Consider the following 22764-nt stretch of genomic DNA (forward strand, 5'->3'; position numbering starts at 1 on the left):
CTTCTTCTTCTCTTTTTTCCTGTTTTTTCTTCTTTCTCTTTTTTCTTTTTCTCTTTTCTTTCCTTCTCTCTCTCTCTTTTTCTCCTTTTCCAAATACAACTTGTTTTTGGCCACTCTGCACTAAACAAAATGACTAGAAGGAAAACCTCACCTCAAAAGAAAGAATCAGAAACAGTCCTCTCTCCCACAGAGTGACAAAATCTGGATTACAATTCAATGTCAGAAGGCAAATTCAGAAGCACTATTATACAGCTACTGGTGGCTCTAAAAAAAGCATAAAGGACTGAAGAGACCTCATGACTGCAGAATTTAGATCCAATCAGGCAGAAATTAAAAATCAATTAAATGAGATGCAATCCAGGCTAGAAGTCCTAATGACGAGGCTTAACGAGGTGGAAGAACGAGTGAGTGACATAGAAGACAAGTTGATGGCAAAGAGGGAAACTGAGGAAAAAAGAGACAGGCAATAAAAAGACCATGAAGACAGATTAAGGGAAATAAACGACAGCCTGAGGAAGAAAAACCTACGTTTAATTGGGGTTCCTGAGGGCGCAGAAAGGGACAGAGGGCCAGGATATGTTTTGAACAAACCCTAGCTGAAAACTTTCCTAATCTGGGAAGGGAAACAGGCATTCAGATCAAGGAAATAGAGAGATCTCCCCCTAAAATCAACAAAAACCGTTCAACACCTCGACATTTAAAGTGAAGCTTGCAAATTCCAAAGATAAAGAGAAGATCCTAAAAGCAGCAAGAGACAAGAAATCCCTGGCCTTTATGGGGAGGAGTATTAGGGTAAAAGCAGACCTCTCCACAGAGACCTGGCAGGCCAGAAAGAGCTGGCAGGATATATTCAGGGTCCTAAATGAGAAGAACATGCAACCAAGAATACTTTATCCAGCAAGGCTTTCATTCAAAATGGAAGGAGAGATAAAGAGATTCCAAGACAGGGAGGAACTGAAAGAATATGTGACCTCCAAACCAGTTCTGCAAGAGATATTAAGGGGGACTCTGAAAATACCCCTTTAAGAAGAAATTCAGTGGAACAATTCACAAAAACAAGGGCTGAATAGATATCATGATGACACTAAACTCATATCTGTCAATAGTAACTCTGAACGTGAACAGCTTAATGACCCCATCAAAAGGTGCAAGGTTTCAGACTGGATAAAAAAGCAGGACCCATCTATTTGCTGTCTACAAGAGACTCATTTTAGACAGAAGGACACCTGCAACCTGAAAATAAAAGGTTGGAGAACTTTTTACCATTCAAATGGTCCTGAAAAGAAAGCAGGGGTAGCCATCCTCATATCAGATAAACTAAAATTTACCCCGAAGACTACAGTGAGAGATGAAGAGTGACAATCTATCATACTTAAAGGATCTATCCAACAAGAGGACTTAACAATCCTCAATATATATGCCCCAAATGTGGGAGCTGCCAAATATTTAAACCAATTAATAACCAAAGTGAAGAAATACTTAGATAATAATACACTTATACTTGGTGACTTCAATCTAGCTCTTTCTACCCTCCATAGGTCTTCTAAGCACAACATCTCCAAAAAAACGGGAGCTTTAAATGATACACTGGACCAGATGGATTTCACAGATATCTACAGAACTTTACATCCAAACTCAACTGAATACACATTCTTCTCAAGTGCACATGGAACTTTCTCCAGAATAGACCACACACTGGGTCACAAATCGGGTCTGAACTGATACCAAAACATTGGGATTGTCCCCTGCATATTCTCAGACCATAATGCCTTGAAATTAGAACTAAATCACAACAAGAAGTTTGGAAGGACCTCAAACACGTGGAGGTTAAGGACCATCCTGCTAAAAGATGAAAAGGTCAGCCAGGAAATTAAGGAAGAATTAAAAAGATTCATGGAAACTAATGAGAATGAAGATACAACCATTCAAAATCTTTGGGATGCAGCAAAAGCAGGCCTGAGGGGGAAAGACATCGCAATACAAGCATCCATTCAAAAGCTGGACAGGACTCAAATACAAAAGCTCACCTTACACATGAAGGAGCTAGAGAAAAAGCAGCAAATAGATCCTACACCCAGCAGAAGAAGAGAGTTAATTACAATTCGAGCAGAACTCAACAAAATGGAGACCAGAAGAACTGTGGAACAGATCAACAGAACTAGGAGTTGGTTCTTTGAAAGAATTAATAAGATAGATAAACCATTAGCCAGCCTTATTAAAAGGAAGAGAGAGAAGACTCAAATTAATAAAATCATGAATGAGAACAGAGAGATCACTACCAACACCAAGGAAATACAAACGATTTTGAAAACATATTATAAACAGTTGTTTATAAACGCCAATAAATTAGGCAATCTAGAAGAAATGAACGCATTCCTGGAAAGCCACAAACTACCAAAACTGGAACAGGAAGAAAAGAAAACCTGAACAGGCCAATAACCAGGGAGGAAATTGAAGCAGTCATCAAAAACCTCCCAAGACACAAGAGTCCAGGGCCAGATGGATTCCCAGGGGAATTCTATCAAATGTTTAAAGAAGAAATCATACCTATTCTACTAAAGCTGTTTGGAAAGATAGAAAGAGATGGAGTACTTCCAAATTCATTCTATGAGGCCAGCATCACCTTAATTCCAAAACCAGACAAAGACCCCACCAAAAAGGAGAATTACAGACCAATATCCCTGATGAACATGGATGCAAAAATTCTCAACAAGATACTAGCCAATAGGATCCAACAACACATTAAGAAAATTATTCACCATGACCAAGTAGGATTTATCCCCGGGACACAAGGCTGGTTCAACACTCGTAAAACCATCAATGTGATTCATCATATCAGCAAGAGAAAAACCAAGAACCATATGATCCTCTCATTAGATGCAGAGAAAGCATTTGACAAAATACAGCATCCATTCCTGATCAACGCCCTTCAGAGTGTTGGGATAGAGGGAACATTCCTCGACATCTTAAAAGCCATCTACGAAAAGCCCACAGCAAATATCATTCTCAATGGGGAAGCACTGGGAGCCTTTCCCCTAAGATCAGGAACAAAACAGGGATGCCCACTCTCACCACTGCTATTCAACATAATCCTGGAAGTCCTCGCCTCAGCAATCAGACAACAAAAAACATTAAAGGCATTCAAATTGGCAAAGAAGAAGTCAAACTCTCCCTCTTCGCCGATGACATGATACTCTACATAAAAAAACCAAAAGTCTCCACCCCAAGATTGCTAGAACTCATACAGCAATTTGGTAGCGTGGCAGAATACAAAATCAATGCCCAGATATCAATGGCATTTCTATACACTAACAATGAGACTGAAGAAAGAGAAATTAAGGAGTCAATCCCATTTACAATTGCATCCAACAGCATAAGATACCTAGGAATAAACCTAACCAAAGAGGTAAAGGATCTATACCCTAAAAACTATAGAACACTTCTGAAAGTAATTGAGGAAGACACAAAGAGATGGAAAAATATTCCATGCTCATGGATTGGCAGAATATTGTGAAAATGTCAATGTTACCCAGGGCAATTTACACGTTTAATGCAATCCCTATCAAAATACCATGGACTTTCTTCAGAGAGTTAGAACAAATTATTTTAAGATTTGTGTGGAATCAGAAAAGACCCCTAATAGCCAGGGGTATTTTAAAAAAGAAAACCATAGCTGGGGGCATCACAATGCCAGATTTCAGGTTGTACTACAAAGCTGTGGTCATCAAGACAGTGTGGTACTGGCACAAAAACAGACACATAGATCAATGGAACAGAATAGAGAACCCAGAAATGGACCCTGAAATGTATGGTCAACTAATATTCGATAAAGGAGGAAAGAATATCCATTGGAAGAAAGACAGTCTCTTCAATAAACGGTGTTGGGAAAATTGGACATCCGCATGCAGAAGAATGAAACTAGACCACTCTCTTTCACCATACACAAAGATAAACTCAAAATGGATGAGAGATCTAAATGTGAGACAAGAGTCCATCAAAATCATAGAAGAGAACACAGGCAGCACACTTTTTGAACTTGGCCACAGTAACTTCTTGCAAGATACATCCACAAAGGCAAAAGAAACAAAAGCAAAAATGAACTATTGGGACTTCTTCAAGATAAGAAGCTTTTGCACAGCAAAAGATACAGTCAACAAAACTAAAAGACAACCTACAGAATGGGAGAATATATTTGCAAATGACGTATCAGATAAAGGGCTAGTTTCCAAAATCTATAAAGAACTTATTAAACTCAACACCAAAGAAACAAACAACCCAATCATGAAATGGGCAAAAGACATGAAGAGAAATCTCACAGAGGAAGACATGGACATGGCCAACATGCACATGAGAAAATGCTCTGCATCACTGGCCATCAGGGAAATACAAATCAAAACCACAATGAGATACCACCTCACACCAGTGAGAATGGGGAAAATTAACAAGGCAGGAAACCACAAATGTTGGAGAGGATGCGGAGAAAAGGGAACCCTCTTACACTGTTGGCAGGAATGTGAACTGGTGCAGCCACTCTGGAAAACTGTGTGGAGGTTCCTCAAAGAGTTAAAAATAGACCTGCCCTACGACCCAGCAATTGCACTGATTTACCCCAAAGATTCAGATGCAATGAAACGCCGGGACACCTGCACCCCAATGTTTCTAGCAGCAATGTCCACAATAGCCAAACTGTGGAAGGAGCCTCTTTGTCCATCGAAAGATGATGGATAAAGAAGATGTGGTTTATGAATACAATGGAATATTCCTCAGCCATTAGAAACGACAAATACCCACCATTTGCTTCAACGTGGATGGAACTGGAGGGTATTATGCTGAGTGAAATAAGTCAATCGGAGAAGGACAAACATTGTATGTTCTCATTCATTTGGGGAATATAAAAAATAGTGAAAGGGAATATAAAATAAGGGAAAAGAAATGTTGGGACATATCAGGAAGGGAGACAGAAAATAGACTCCCAACTCTGGGAAACGAATTAGGGTTGGTTGATGGGGAGGAGGGCGGTGGGTGGAGGGGAATGGGTGACGGGCACTGAGGCGGACACTTGATGGGATGAGCACTGGGTGTTTTTCTGTATGTCGGTAAATTGAACACCAATAAAAATTAATTTAAAAAAATAAAGAGCTACATATACTGTTTTTAATTACTTTTTTTAATACATAGAAATGTTTCTATGTGTTTCCATTTTATAAGAGTTATTTCCTTATTGGCTCACATTAACTAAACACCAGTTTATCAAATCTTTACAGATCCCATCATTTAGCAGACAAGGTTGGCATTAGAGATACAGAGAGAAGAAATCAATAGTATGTGTCTCTGTCAGACTTATGACAGATAAAAAGTCACTCATTTTATTTAAATATGATGGCTCTGAGAAAGGTTCACAAGCTACTATTTGTGTATATCTAACATCTCTGGGGAAACAGAAATAGTTTAAAAGTATTTTAATATAGATCATAGTCCATCGCTTGTGTTTTATTATTTTCCTCAGTATTTTTCTGCCTCGTGTTACCTTTTTTATTTTTTTTTCTGGTATAGAAATATAGTAGAGACTCAATAAACACTTCCTGAGTAACTGAAAAGCAAATCATGTCCATATGTTCTATTAAGAATAGAAAAATAAAATTAATAAGATTATCTATTTGAGAATCATTATTTGTAAAATTAAAAGCATGCTGTTAAAAATGATCTTTATTTGCTGTATTACCTATTTAATAAAAAACAGTGACCCAAGAAGGATCATTTACTATCTTAAATTTAGAATCTTGAAATAACCAATAAACAGTTGCATGAAAATATGCTGTTTTATTTCAAGTCGACAACTCACCTCAATCTTACACCTGGTAGTGATTTCTTTTGTACCTAGTTTTTTAGCACTGTATTTTCTTTTTTTAAAATAAATCTTCCTTACTTTAAATTCATCAAACTGAGTCTCAAGTGGTTTTGAATAAAGAGAGGTTGATCACAGACATCTGAACAAAAACACAACCTTCTCTAAAAGCTACTCAGAGAGGAGAATTGAACACAAACACAACCTTTGCGAAAAGCTACACTCTGCCTTTAGGTAGAGAAAGTTTAAAGTAGCCTAAGTGTCCTGATTCAGGAATTACTCTCTGTACAGATAAATTCAAACTGAGTATCCTTTACTTGCATGGTATTCCTGGGAATCCTCATCTTCCTTCTTCCTCCACTCTACAGCACATCCTACTTGCCACCTCAAATATTCTCACCAAATCGATGCCGCATCAAAATCTGGACTACCAGTAGCTATAACTAAAGGAGTAAGATCCTCCATGGTTGAAATGACGTGATGGAGAATAACCAAAGGCACTACGGACCTGATACTTTTTCACCTCATCCATGTGAGACCTTCCATTCATGGCCTGTTTTGGGGCTTCCTCTCTTGCCACTCTGAGTTTGTCAGTGGCACTGAATGGGCAGTGTGGATTAAAAAGAAGCACACTGTTGAAGCCATTGCTCAACCAAATGAACCAGAAACCTCTGTTTCTCAAACCAGAAAATGTCAGAAATTGAGTAGAAAGGTTGATGCGGAGCCCAGTTTAAAAATCTAATTGTGAATGCCAAATACTTAGCTTAATTTTAATTTATTACTGTTTGGCTTGGAGCCCACGCCACTCCGGGATATTTTAGGTGAATGGGTATTCTGACAATGGGGAATTAAGCAAAGTAATAGCTCTGACAGTTACAGTGAAGCATACTACCCCCCCCCAATTTATATTTTGTAACTTCCCTTAAAGGGATACCTTACTGAAATTTAGTAGGATCCCCAAGGATAACTGAAATTTGAGCTTCAGTACAGATAAAGGGTATGAAATGTTTCAATTGATGTATGTGAGCAGATGTTAAAATTAATTCAGTACCTGTGTTGTAAAGACATAAAATTTAATTAGCACTCTTTTATCTGTTTGTTGTAGAAATTCTTTCAGTAAATTTTGAATTTCCAGTGAAGTCTGGATCTCCAATTTAGTAAACTGTGGACCTCTGGTTTGGTTTTTGGGTTTATGTTTTGTTTTGTAGTTTCTGGATATACTTTGAGGGAATCCAGAATCTATACCTGCTCACATTAAGTTTCTTCATCCAGAGAGTAACAAATCAGTGTCATAGAGTTAGAGGCTTTTCCATGGCAATATTAACTTTATTGGGTTTAAGAACCCTCGACTGAGATTGGTTTTGAATAGCCCCTTAGCTGTGTCATGAGGGCACTATGGGTATTATTCCCTATATTCCAGACTATATGGATTTTTTTTGCAACACAGACAAAGGCACTTTTAAAAGTTACAGTGTGTTATTTGTTTTAGGAGTGTGGTCTTCAGTATGCTACACAGTGACTACTCTTGCTCCCCATCAGCAACCACTGATGGGTCCACATTCATTTACAGTCTTTCCTTTAAGTGCATCCTATAATGGCAACCAGTGCCAGGTTGAGACGCACAATCCATGGTCACAGGATGAAAGTCATTCCTTTGAGTTAGAGGCAGTTACGGCTTATGTTAGAATTAAGACAGAGGATCGTGCCTGAGACACCAGGATAGTTCCCAGACAACACACGTGAACTACAGCCGTGTTAAGGAGGCCCCTAATTGCATACTCCTGTCCTTAAATGTCAATTAACAGAACCTGCCCGTGTTCGTCAGCTGAATCTGTCAGGGAGATGCTGCAGTGCTCGGCCAATGTAGCACGATGCGACACAGTTCAAAGCACAAACCGTCCTTCAGCAGCTCACGTGAAAGCCTGCCAGTAGGCAGCAGAACCAAGTTACCAAAAAAGGCATTAGAAGAAGGAACCGGCCGCCGCCAGAGCCTGTGGTAGTGGTCCCTCGCCAGCCTCCGTGCAGAGCCAGTTTCACTCACCCCGTGGGAGTGGGATGTACCCCCACACTGGTGCCACCTCAACTTTGGGTAGGATATTAAGCCCGATTATGCCACATTCAATTCAAGTGGTTTTTTATTTTTTTATTTTCCTCACAGTCTTCAGCACATCCAACTTATTATTCCCATGGTACTACGATAGCTGGGGGTGCTTATGGGACCCCACAGAGGAGTTTGTACCTTCTAATCTCTGTTCAAAGAACATGTGTACCTGCTTCATCCTCTTCCCGTATGAGAAATGCATATGAGCTGTTCACACAGATAAACCTCTTGGTGCATTTAAAAAAGAAAAGGTGGAAAAAAGAAAAGAAAAGAAAAGAGAAGAGAAGAAAAGAAAAGAGAAGAAAAGAAAAGAAAAGGTGTTTCAGTTTCCCTCTGAAGAAATGAAAAGGAAAAAAGAAAACGAAGGAGAAGGGTGTGGTGCGCCGTCCCCTCCCCTCCCCCACTGCCCAAATCAGTACCTGCTGTGAAGCCCTTTGTGGCCTCTGACGTCCTGGAATCAGGATCCAGGGCAGGACGTCGAGCTTGAGCGCTGCACAGCGGCTGGCACGGACCCGGCCCACACCCGACAGGGGCAGCGCCACGTGTGTGACGGCGTGGAGGGCGCGCTGCGTGACGTCAGCGCGCACGGCGTACAGGGACGACAGGCGCACGTCACGCACGCACGTCACGCACGCTGGCCGCACGCAGCGCCCCTCCTCGGCGGTGTCCTAGACGTGAGCCGCCGCCTGTCCTGGGTCTCGTCGACACACGAGACACTCCTGGCGGTCCGGGGGAGAGCGCCCGGGTCTGGGCCGTGGGCCGAAGATGCCAGATCTGGCGGGTCCTCGCGGCGTGTGCGTTCTCCTCAGGGAGGCCGCGCTGCTTGCGTGGGGAGGCCTGGGCAGGCAGAGCACATGCACCTGCCTGCCGGCTCCATGGCACAGGATGACGGGGCGGGTCCTGGATGTGGGGAGCCTCCTCCAGGGCTTCCAGCCAGATCTCCAGGGGCACCTCCCTGCCGTGACAGGACCGGCTCCCTCCATTGTCCAGGGATGCGCTGCACTGTGGGGTGACTGGGCCCCTAGTCAGACCCTCGACCAGTTGGGGCTGCCTGCCCAGATGCTTGGCCTCCACGACACGTTGGACAACTGACGCCCCGTCGAGCTTCCTCAGCTGGGGATGGGAGTGCTCCAAGGCGGCCGTCTTCACCGGGAACTAGTCAGCTCCCTCCAGGCCTACTACGTTTCTGCAAGGTACGTTCTCAAAGGATCATCATAAGGATGATTCCCGGGCTTGCTTCAGGGGCAGGTTCTCTTCCTTGGCAGGAGTGCGGTCAGGAGTCTGCATCATGATCATTTCATGATATATACAAATATTGAATCATTATGTGTGCACCTGAAAGCAACATGACGTTACATGTCATGGATACCTAAACAAAAAGTGATTTTTTACAAACAAACAAAAAAACCCCCACAAAACAGAGAGAGAGGATACAGAAAGGTTTATTACTCACATAATGAAGCCTTCTTAAAAAAAAAAAAAAAAAAAAAAAAAAAAAAAAAAAACGGTTATCTCACGAGCAGGTCCAAAAGCAGAGCCTGGAGATAACAGATAAAAGAGACCAGTTAGGCTTTTCCTGAAATTAAGGGATCTGCTTGAGTGAATGTTCCCTTGAATGTTCCTGGGACTTGCATGGTTGGAACTTCCTACTCGTGCCAAAGGAGGGAGCACCCAGCCTTTCTTATCAGCTTAGCCAGTTGTGGGGCAGAAGACACAGGGCTTAAAAACTTTCAGCAGTTAAATGTCAAAGATGAAGTCAGAGTTAAGATGCCAGAAGACAATGGCACTTAAGGGCCTTTGCAACCACTGCTTTCTCTCTGGTGAATCATCTTTGATCCAGTGTAACAAAATGTGGGTGGTTTCTTGTATTCTGGACTTATGGTGTAAGCTGACGGCACCTTGTTTTAAATACTTAACATTCTAAATTCAGAGAACCACCAGAAATTGGAATTGTTGAGAGGTGCCAGTTAGAGAAAGGACACACGTTAACCCTGCTCATTCATCCCTACCAATTACTATAGAATGAACATTGGAAAATAATACTATGGTTGACATGTTGCAGAGATTGCTGTTCATGGAAAGCCTCCCCACTTTGGGGACATGGAAGGGGGCTCTATGAATTTTATTTTGAAAGTTTGGTAAAGGCTTCAAGAAGAGGAAACAGTTTTCATTCTTTGTTTATACATGTGCTTGGAACAAGGATTGCTGAAATCCTCCTGTGCTAAATGAACAGAAGGAAGGAGAATGGGAAAGAGAAAAGAAAGAGAGGGGGGAGAGAATGTGTGTATGTGTGCGTATGGGTAAGCTGCAGACACGAGAAGGAGCAGAAACACCTTCTCCAAGTATGCAGGGGAAGCATTCTGCAGGGTCCCTCGGGACCTTGAAGGGCAAATACAATTGGGGGATATAGCCTTGCCATGACACCTACAGATTTGAGGAGTGAAGGGACAAAAGGGACATTAAACATTAAAGGAATTCATCAGCTAAGGGTCAGCTGAGAGATGGGGCCAAACCCACAAATGTAAAAATGCCTAGGGGAGCTGCACACAAATACTTTGTCATGGTTTTTTGGAGCTCATAGACAAGGAATATAATAATTATATCAAGCAAAGAAAAGACTGCAATCCCACGCTAGGGAGTAAGAAAATATTGGAGTTCCCTTTCCTAACTCAAGCCTCAGTACACAAAAGGAGGGAAGGGAAGTTTGGGAAAGACAGACCATAATTTTCTCTGCTTAACTCCATCTTTCATTAGCTCAAGGTAAGACTAATCTGTGCTACACAGTTGGGAAGGTGAGAGAGGAAATGTTACTGTTGAGTTTGAGAGTAAACTTTTAAATTGTAGCAAGTCAGCCTTAAATGGGAAAGTGAGGTAAGTCCAGAAACCAAGGGAGATCAGAGAAGCTTTTGAAACTGGTTTCTCATTTTGTTTTGTTTTGTTTTGTTTTGTTTTAATTAACCTTTAGCAGGAAATTTTATCAACATAGTACCACATGAAGATAGTTACTAAAAAATAGAACTTCAAGAAATTATTCCAGATACAGTCACATAACTGAATCATTCTGGAGCTTTCGACCTCTGTATAGGTGTTCTATCCCTGTGGGGCTACCTCTGACCATCATTGGTATGTGTTTTGTACCCTTCTTTGTGGATGGTTGAGAAAGTACAGTAAACAAGTGGAATTTGAAGTTCACTGTCCTCTGTTGTGTATGTGTGTGCATGTCATTCACATACAGAATTATCCAAATATGTTTATTATGGGAAATATGATCACCCTCCACCATGGGGTGGTTTATACTAAGAATAGTAGGCTATAGAATAAAAATTAAGAACATCAATATTTGTTAAAGAACTGTTCACACAGAAGTGAGAGGAAGCACATTTAAAAGTTGCAGGTGTGACCAGAATAACATGGAGACAAACTCAGAGGAGAAAGGGAAGAGTAAAGAGTGTAAAACCTACCAAAAAAGATTACCCTAAGATAAATACTAAGATGTTGCACTGATGGTAGCATTTCAGATATCCGAGTGTCTTAAGCTATTTCTGTGACATTTATGGAGAAAGAGTTTGAATAATAAATGGCTGTGGAGAAAAGTTGTTGAACACTAGCCATAGGAAAGTGGAAATCCCTATATATATATATATATATCCTTTGCAATTGTCTTATAAACATTAACAGAAAACTAAACAAGTGGAAAATATTTCATCTACCTAATTTTAAAAATTATCTCAGCTGAAAAAATGTAAAAAAAAATGGCTATCTATATAAAAGATAGTTCCTACCTGTTTTGCAATTTATGACATCATTTCATTATGACAACTGTGAGAGCAATAATGCAATGCTATCGGAGCCATTTTCCAGATTTGGGACCTGGGTGACTGACTGTACAACCTATGGAAGACATTTCTCTTTTCTAGATCTTAGTTTATGAATCTAGTCAATTTTGACTAAAGCTCTAGACTTTACACATTTTTATTTTACTCACATGTCCACAAATAATTTCTATTCACACGCAGTGTAGGAAAAATAAACCACCTGTGTTTCCAACACTGTTGTCCCACGTAAAAGCTGTGTAACTTTGGACAATTGACATATGCTCTTAGTGTCTCAGTTTCCTTGTTAAGTAAGTCAAAGTAATAATAATAGTCACTCTATAATGTAATGAGGACAAATAAAATATTATATACAAAAACTTTCACAGAGTGTCTGGTAAAAGGTGATTTCTTAGTAAATGCTATCTATTATTATAATTGCTTGTAATTCTAAAATGGCCTATGTTACATTTGTGTAAATGTATGTCTATATGAGTTTATATGTGATAGGCGCATACTGTATAAAGAGAGATAAATATATCTATAGTCCTTTTTTAGAGTGTATGAGCATACATTTCTTTTAAAATATTTAACAACTTTGAACTTTATAAAATCATTTCCACAAAATCCATATGCGTAGATATGAAACTTAAAACATAGAATTTCTAGCTCTCGAGGATTCCCACAAGAGGGGGAAAATATTCTTTTCATGACTGGAAAAATAGAAGCACTTTTAGACAAACATGTGCTTCAGACTATAATCCACTTTCCTTTCCTACCATGGCACTGAAAGCATTATGAACCAGAAAATTGTTTGAGCAGCCACAGATAAGGAATTACAAATCTGGAGGTTCAAGAGTTGTATAAAGCAGATGTAAGGTTAATTTGCATGGTTTAGTTCCCTCCCAGATTTTTTCAATATATTTCAATGGCTTAAAACTCTGAAAAACTGATAGGAGATAAAAAGGTTTCTATAGGCTCTCTGATTTCTTGCTGACTCAGCTGTCTGGAGGCAAAGCCAGTTACTATGGCTTGCATTTCATTGTGCAGAAACCAGAACATACTCATAGTTAAATAGAGTCATTAAATATTTAGGGGAGGGAGAAAAGTTTTATGAATTGAGATGATGACAGCAAAAAACTATGTATGGGTATTTTCCTCTTAAACAACAAGAAAACACTTTTCTGAGAGTAGCTTGAAAATCTCAAGCATGAAATATGATTTGATTTAATATCCATTTAATGATTTTTTTATTTTTTTATTTTATTTTTTTTAATTTTTTTAAATTTTTATTTATTTATGATAGTCACAGAGAGAGAGAGAGAGAGAGAGAGAGGCAGAGACACAGGCAGAGGGAGAAGCAGGCTCCATGCACCGGGAGCCTGATGTGGGATTCGATCCCAGGTCTCCAGGATCGCACCCTGGGCCAAAGGCAGGCACCAAACCACTGTGCCACCCAGGGATCCCCATTTAATGATTTTTTTAAATGTTGATTTTTTGGTTGGCATGTAAGAAGAAATATCCTCTGATATAAAGCTAAATTTTATCCTTGGGGTAATAAAAAAAAACCAATATGGTCTTCTGAACAAAGAACTAGCTGAAGAATTGGGAGTCTATTTTTGGCCTCACCAGTGACTTACTTGCTCAGTGACCTCGGACATATCGCTTAAATGGCTTTGTGCCTCAAGGTTCCCAGCTGTAATATAGAGATTATAATGCCTGCACCTACTTCATGGGACTGTAGAACTATTTCAGTTGAGTTTGTTTAAAACCCCAAAGGTTTTTGAAACTATCAGAAATAACAGTTAAATTCAAACAAGGTTGTATTTTATTAATTTCTTTTTACTGTTTGATTTGGCTTTCTTGTAGTCTTATATAATCCTTTTCTTACTAAAATAAGTCACTAGGATGAAATTAATAGGTAAAGATTTTCATGGGATATTAAGGAACAATTTTAACAGTGAAGGGAAATTAAGAATACACTTCTGAGATCCACTGATATAACTTCTACTCCTTGACATTTTTAACTCATGATTCAAAAGAGAATTGTAATATGATCATGTAACTTAGAACTTCTCACTAAATGTATAATTGGCAATTTTCTTTTTTTAATATTTTATTTATTTATTCATGAGAGACACAGAGAGAGAGGCAGAGACACAGGCAGAGGGAGAAGCAGGCTCCATGCAGGGAGCCCAAGGTGGGACTCGATCCCGGGACTCCAGGATCACACCCTGGGCCAAAGGCAGGTGCTAAACTGCTGAGCCACCCAGGGATCCCCTCAATCGAGATTTTCTCATACTGTCTCTATAAATGCACTGTTAATGCACCTTCATCTCTCCAAATCCAGAAGACCTATTAAAGCCCTGTTCAAATGCCATGTCCTTCTAGATTCCTTCCCTCTTTGTAACACTATGTGTCATCCAATAAGGAGTTCTGAATAGTAGGAGGACTTGAGTAAGAGAGATAGCTCATTTTTTATATTCCTGACGTTTCATGATTTCTTACAATTATAAATACATTTGCATACAAATATATATGTATACATTTATTATTTATTCAAAATTATTCTTGAAAAGAACTTTGAAAAGTTCTTCTTGAACTCCAAACTAGAACTCACTACTCCAACCACAGAAATATCTTATTTGCTCTGTTCTCACAACACTTCTTAGAGTCTTAGACTTTTGCATTTTTACAAAACCTTAGAATCAAGGTACGGTCAACATTTCTCACGTGTAAGTGAAATAGTCTCAACCTAATAATCCTTCTTCCTGCCATATCCCTTAGTCTATTTGGTGTCATACTTTGGTTTTTATTCTTTGTTTTGTTTTTACATATTTAAGCTTCTTTCGGTCTCCCATATCATGCTGAAGTGCTGTCTAGTGTTCCTATGTGCAAAAGTGTACAATGTGTCTTACAAAGAAAATACATGTGGTAAGCTCCATTCAGACAAGAGTGATAGTGCTATTTGCCATTAATTCAAAGTTAATCAATCAACAATATATATTAATATTAAAGAAAGTATTTTTAAACAGAAACATAAAACAAAGTTATATATTGATCAGTTGATAAAGATGTTGTGATCAGTTCTCAGGAATATATCCCTGCATTATCCTTAGGAAAAGTGGTTCTGTATTTGCTATTTTGGCATGTGTGGTCACTTTATAGAATATAACTACCCACCAATAATAAGAAATGGCTGTACCTATTTTGTTTGTGTACAAACACTGCCTTCGGCAATATTTTAAAATCTCCCTTCTAACTCCACAGTAGTACCTGTCTTGTGCACATTTCCAATTTTATGGTCATTTCAATTATAAACAAAAATTTGGCCAACTTTAAAGCTTCAGTTTCATTTTCATTTTAATGCTTGCCTCCTTCTTTCCCACAAAACTAGCCAGATAGCTATCCCAAGAATGAAACTGAGGCATACATCTTTTACTTTTTGTTATCTTGATATTCTGAGCCCCCTTCCGTGCCAAAATGGAATAGGACATGTAGTTACTCATATGAATATTGCTGTAGTTTTCTTTTCTTCACCCTGCTGCTCTTGTTAAGACTAACTGGTCATTGATACTGTTTCTGTGCAGCATCCAGATGCTGGCTCTCTTTTCACATCCAATATTGCACTCTGCACTCTGCATGTGATTATATCATTGTACTCCAAAACAAATAGCCACATGTCTTTCTTCCTCAAATCATGTCATTCTTTAGATCTGGTATATGTGATATTCTATTATTTCTTCTTTTAATAGCTACCGTAGTAATCATTAATGTTATTGTAGATTTTTGCTTTCCCTCTTTTTGAGAAAATGATAGTATTATTCTTCGCCACTCCTCACATTATATAAAGTCATGTGCTTCTTAGAATAGAAACCTCTAAGAAGTAGGACATAGTTTGCAATGTCCCCTTTCACTACCACAGCAATCTACATCACTGCAGACAGTAGAATCGTCACCAAATTATATTCTTGATGGAGTATAATGTTGAGCCAAACCTCCCAGTTCATAGTATCAAAAGTAAAGTGCTGCCTTAAAAAATAAAGTATGTGGCATTGGCTTATAAATTCTCCAGATTGTAAAAGACAACTTTAATCAGAAGTTAAAGACTGCATTGGTGAAATATTTGATAAAATTGTTTTTTTGAAGTAATTTACAAGGAAGACTGGATAACTAAGAAATGTTTAGATCTAAAGATTGGCATTGGTAGTATGTTTCAGTTTGGGGTGATTTCTTTAAGAAACGCATTTAAAAAAAAAAGAGGCAAACTGAAAAAAAGTGGCCAGTTTGCAGGTAGGAATAAAAGATAAAATAGAGATTTCAGAAACTCAGTGATTTCAAATGTTGAAAAAATTTACCGAATTAAGACCCCAATACAAAGAGATAACATTGAGAAAACATTTTGACTCAGAAAGGCAGATCAGTGTTCAGCCTTGGTAATTTTGGTCTAGCAACGACGATGTGATTTAGCTGAATGTGAAGTTTGTAAAAGATAACACATGATTGGCTCCTCCAAGTCAATAAGAGCTGGCTCTAGCATCCCCCCCCCCTGTCTCTCATCTTCCAATAAGCTATCTTTGGCTTTCTCTCATAGTCATAGAAGGAGTTCCAGAAAATATGCAGAGGTATTCAATAACACTTGAGGCCTAAATGCATAACTGATCCACTGTGATTTCCCTTATATTTTATTGCGCAGAGCACATCACAAGGATGTGAAAAATCATGAATGTGGAAAATGATTCCAAATCATAAATATGGAAAGTGATTCCAAACCATGATACGAGTTTCCATAAAGTCCTATTACAATGCATACACATTTGCTAAATCTAATAAATGTTACTTAAGGCTACTAATAAGAGAGAGAATTAAGAAAGAAATATTAAATGGTAATAGTTCTAGTTTTTATTTTTTTGTGATACTTCAATTACAACAATATATATTCCATCTAAGCTGTGAAAGATGAAGAAATTTACAAAATTTCATTTTACCCATTAATCATCTGCCAACCATTAAACTTAGTCTTGTAAAAGTTGTTACATTTTTAGTTTTAAAGACTGTTTTTAGATAGATTTGCTTTGGTAACAAATAGCCCCAAACGTCAGTGGCATAAAACATTACTTTTAGTAATTTTAAGTACATTTACTTTTAATCAGGAGCTATATGTGTATATGCTTTATATGCCTTTCCATTATGGACTGTGATTAAAGGAACAATCTCTGCTTGGGACATCTCTATTGGCAAAAAGACAAAGCAAGATAGCTGGTAGAAACTTAGAGTTATCTTTTCTACTCAGGTGGGTTAAGTCATATCTGCCTACTCCCGATTAAATTGCCAGCTTGTTATTGAAAATAGTAACAGTGACAATAATACAATAAAAATGAACTTATTTCCTTAAACTAAAATATTATGGTGAATTTATATCAGATAGTCATAATAAGTAAGTATTTTAAGGAAGAGTAAGAGTGATAAGCTTATAGCAGACAATGGCTCATAGAAATCCTGAAATATTTCTGGAAAACATAAGGGAGGGACTCAATATTGGGGTAGGCCATTTTTTCCTCCTTAGAAATAGCTCTCAGATCTTTTCTTCTTTATCCTTGTCTCCACTCTCTGGAAAGTCCTTCTTTTTGTACAGTAACCCTAGACGCATCTTAAAAGGGCAACAGAAAGCAAGGACCCCGAGTTTACATCTACATAAACCTAAAACTCTTCATACATTTTTCAAACACCATGACACTATATAATCTCACATTACCTAAACTTCATCACTAGGAAATAAGGATTCCATTAATTTGCTATTCTAATTTGTGAAAGAAACATATTCCAACAGGTCTGCAACTGAAGTTCCAAATTCAGCTGCAACCTTATGCATCTAAAGACTAAGGGGATTTTTATTAGTTTCTTAGGGCCACTGTAACAAACTACTAAAAATTGGGTAGCTTAAAACAACAAAAATTTATTTTCTCATAATTCAGAAGATTGGAAGTTCAAATTAAAGTGTTGACAAGATTGGTGGTGACTGGAGGTTCTCTCCTTTTTCCTGGTGGTTGCTGGCCATTCTTGAAATTACTTGACTTGTAGATAGATCACTCCACTCTCTGCCTTTGTCTTTACATGGTGCTCTCCTTTTGGATTTGTTTCTAAATCTCTTTCTTCTTATGAGAACACCAGTCATATTGGATTTAAGCTCCACCTTAATCCACTATGTTTTCATCTTAACTTGATTGTATCTACAAAGACACCACTTTCAAATAAAGTCACCTGCATGGGTTCTGAGTGGATATATATTTTGGGAGATTACTATTCAAGCCAGTATAGGAGGCTCAACCAAATCTATGCAGGATAAACTCAAAGTCCCATATCAAGACCCATTTTAATCAAACTGCCAAAAGCCAAAACCAGAGAATCTTGTAGGTAACAAAAGAGAAATGACTTATCACATATAAGGGATCTTCACTAAAATTATAAGCAGATTTCTCACCAGAAATTTTGGAGGCCATAAGAAACTGAGCTGATATATTCCAAGTTCTAAAGGAAGAAAAAGTATAAACCAAGAATAATATATCCAGCAAAATTGTACTTCAAAAATGTCATAAATTAGGATTTTTGTCTTATAAAAATCTGAGGGAATTTGTTACCAGTACACATGCTCTGCAAGAAATACTAGAGTCTTGAATGTCAAAAGGAAAATATAATAGATGGTAACTGAAAGATGTATGAAGAAACAAGGATTTCAGGAAACATAAATATATAAGCAATTACAAAAGCTATTACTACTGTAACAATAGTTGGTAACTTTACTTTCTGTTTTTTATATGATTAAGAAATGAAAACTTTTTAAAATACAATTATTAGTCTAAAAGTATCATTGGAAGTTTGGTTTGTAATTCCACATTTTGTTTGCTACATAATTTAAAAAACTGGTGAATTCCAAAAAATATCAACTTACGGTTTTGGATATACAGCATATAAAGATGTAATTTTGTGACATCAGCACCTGAAAGGAATAGGGATAGAGCTATAAAGGAGCAGAGCTTTCATATAGTATTGACAAATTCAAATTAGCATATTATAGTTTCAGGTATAATTTTAAATATAATCCTCATAGTATTCACAAATAAAATAGCTTTAGAATACACACAAAAGGGGGTTAGACAGGACTTTAAATGTTTCACTAAAAGAATCAACTAAACATGAAAGAATATGGTAATGCAAGAAATGAGGGACAAAAAAGCTATAAGACATATTTGATGTAAATCAAATAGCAAAATGACAGAAGTCTTTATTAGTAATTACATTAAATAGAAATTGATTAAATTCTCCAATCCAAACATAGAGAATGGCTGAATGGGTTAAAACATGGTTAAACTATCTGCTGTCTATAAGAGACTCACTTTAGATCCAAGACACGAATGTGTGGAAAGTGAAAAGATGGAAAAAACCCTTGCAAATAGTAACCAAAAGAGGAGAGGGTGGCTATAGTAACACTAGAAAAAATAAACTTTAAATCAAATGTAATAAAAGTTAAGGGACATTATATATTAATGTTCATACATCATGATACAAAATTATAAACATTTATATACCTAATAACAATGAAAATATATAAACCAAGGTTGTCTTCCCTTGGTAATCTAATCTTTCTTCTTGGAAGAAACCTTAGAGAAATAGTTTTGCAATAATAGTTTGATGCTTTAATACTTCACTCTCAATGATGATTAGAAAAATCAGAAGAGATTTCTTTGGAGAGGGAAGAAGGAAACAGAGGCCTTCAACCACACAACTAAACCAGTTACATCTAACAAACATATATATAGAGTTCTCTACCCAATAACAATCATTCTTTTCAAGTGTACATGGGATATTTTCCAGGAAATTGGAACCCTTGTGCACTGTTGATCAGAATGCAAATTTGCACAGCCCTTGTAGATAAACAGGGAGGTGTGTGTGTGTGTTTGTGTGTATGTGTGTGTGTTTGAAGATTTTATTTATTCATGACAGACACAGAGAGAGAGAGAGTGAGAGAGAGAGAGAGGCAGAGACACAGGCAGAGGGAGACGCAGGCTCCATGCAGGGAGCCCGATGCAGGACTAGATCCCAGGACTCCGAGATCTTGCCCTGGACCGAAGGCAGGCACTAAACCACTGAGCCACTCAGGGATCCCCTCAAGATGGTCAATTTTAATATATCATGTATATTTTACGACAATTTTAAATACTGGAAAAAATGCTTATTTACCGTTAAAGCAAAAATAATAACAATGTGGTGTGGAGTTTATAACATATGGGGAAATAAATGTATGACAACAAAACAAATGGCCATGAGGATAGAAATGGAAGTATACTATTATAAGGTTCTCACACTTTACATGAAATGGTTTAATATTCCTTGAAGTGTTGAAAAGTTAAACATATTACCATCAACCTGCAATCACTAAAATAAGTATTTATAGTTAATTGGTGAACAAAAGTGATATGTGAATTCATAAAAATATCCAATTAGTATAAATTAAAGAGAAGAAAAAGGCAACAAAGAACACATGGAAAAATGGAAACAAAAATAGTAAGATTTCAACCTTGAATGGTTAAACATAACACTACTGTGTTATCTGAGACATATACCTGAGAGGAAAAAAAAAGGCAATACCTATACGAAGATTTATATGCAAATTGTTCATAGTTTTATTCATAATATTCATAATATTATTATTCATAATATCTTAAAACTGAGGGGCACTTGGGTGGCTCAGCGGTTGAGCATCTGTCTTTGGGTGAGGTCATGATCCTGGGTTCTTGGGATCAAGTCCCACATCAGGGTCCCCCCAGGGAATCTGCTTCTCCCTCTGCTCATGTCTCTGCCTCTCTCTCTCTCTGTGTGTCTCTCATGAATAAATAAAATCTTAAAAAAAATAAGACACACACAAAAAAGCATATACTATAGGATCTAACTAAAGAAAATTTTAGAAAATTCAAACCAATAAAAGATGTCAGAAATAAAATCAGTTATTGCCTAGGAAAGGTTGGAGGTAGCTTGGTTGGGAACTGTGATTACCAAGGGAAGACACAAATTTTTGTAGTTTATGGAGATGGGTTCAATATCCTGATTGTATTAATTGTTTCACAGGTTTATATATTGTCACAACTTACCAAATTCTAACTATAAATTAGACTTTATTGTAGTTAATTACATCTCAAAAAATAAAACTAGCATAAAGGCTGAAACAGAGACATTAGCAATCCCATTTTAAACAACAAATATAAAGATTAAAAAATTACCTTTTATTATAAGACATAGTTTACATATGTTTTCTCTAACTAGAATTCCTATATGCAACATTCCAGAGAAGCTGTGTTAAAAGACACTGTGTTAAGAAGTAATGTCTAAAAATTTGTCAGTCTATACCATCTGTACCCATTGTATAAACATCTTTCTGTTAGATAACTTGAAGATTTATTATGGAAGCAGCAAATATAGTGCATGTTCACCAAAAATGTATCACATACTGTAGGAGAAGACACAGGCCATTGTATATCAACTAATTGGTCATGGAAAAACTATATATATTAAAAACAAAAAACTTCAACACATTAAGTCAATCATACTTTTGGAACAAGACACATTATTGGTTTCATTTTAAAATTTAGGAGATCCGTGGGTGTAAAATTCATACAATAGTGTTTCTTGTGATTCCTTTTAAAAATGCAAATATCTCCTAGGCCTGCAAATTTCCTGAAATTCAACACCTTCTGCTCTGTTGAAATACACAGATATGTTCATCTTTAATTAATAGCTCACTACAGACTGAAATTTAGTACCCTTCAATTATTATGGTTTGATTTAGAGAAACAATACTTCATTTATTTTTTTATAGTCAAACTTATGGGCACCTGGGTGGCTCAGTCAGTTAAGCGACCTACTTTTGATCTCAGTTTAGGTTTTGATCTCAGGGTTGTGAGTTCCAGCCCTGTGTTGGGCTCCATGCTGGGTGTGGAGCCTACTTAAAAAGAAATAAAATAAAACAAAAATCAATCAATCAATAAACAGTCAAATGTATTATATTAGTGGTATATGTTATTAAAACTACCTCTCAGAATGCATGGGTTGGAAAGATAATGAAAATGTTTCCCAGTTTGGGAATTACCTCCTTGTCATACGTCAAAAAGTTATTAGAATTAATTATTAATATTAATATTAATCAATTAATATTTACCTCCATCACTTTGTTCATATCTGCATAAGTCCCTATATTGCAGATACCTTATGTAGTCTTAATCTATATCTATACCTGTATGTAACCAAGTGTGCTGGAAATCTGAGACAAAAGAATAGCTTAAAATGGATGAGCATATTTTAGTCTATATGAAATTTACTATCAATTGAGACGATAGGTCTTAATTGATTTTAGTTATGTGTGTATGGGGGAGAGTGTAGGTAAAGGAAACATTAATTGTATCTTTGCCTCAAATTCTGACTCAATAGAAACTTGAATTTTTCATTTTAAATGTTATTTGTTTAACTATGTTAAGTTTATTTTTACCTGAGAAACTTAGGAATCACAGAGACACAAAGATAGTAGTGATCCCATTCTAAATAGTATGGATATAAAATCTTTTCCTTATGGTGCTAGTTTGTACAGCTCATTTCCATGCCCGGTTACTCACTAATGCTATTATAGTTAAATTGGAATCTTTCTAGTGACAATCACACTACATGAAATGTTTCCTTGTAATTATATTAGAAGAAGATATGTTGTGAAAACTGTTAGCTTGACTAGTTAAAACTTGTAAAATGTATGTTATTCTTGCACTTAGCTACATATTTTTGGAAGAAAAAAAAGTATATACAGTGTTCCTTGGCAGTGGATAAAAATCCAGATTTTATTTTTTCACCAAAACAGGTTAAATCATACCTGAAATATATAAATTATTTTCCTGAATATTCCATCCCTGGCCTTTTTTTTTTTTTTTTTTTTTTGCCTTAGGACAGGAAAATACCTTCTTTATAAA

This window comes from Vulpes vulpes, unplaced genomic scaffold, assembly GCF_048418805.1.
Source record: "Vulpes vulpes isolate BD-2025 unplaced genomic scaffold, VulVul3 Bu000000700, whole genome shotgun sequence".
Classification (NCBI taxonomy): Eukaryota; Metazoa; Chordata; class Mammalia; order Carnivora; family Canidae; genus Vulpes; species Vulpes vulpes.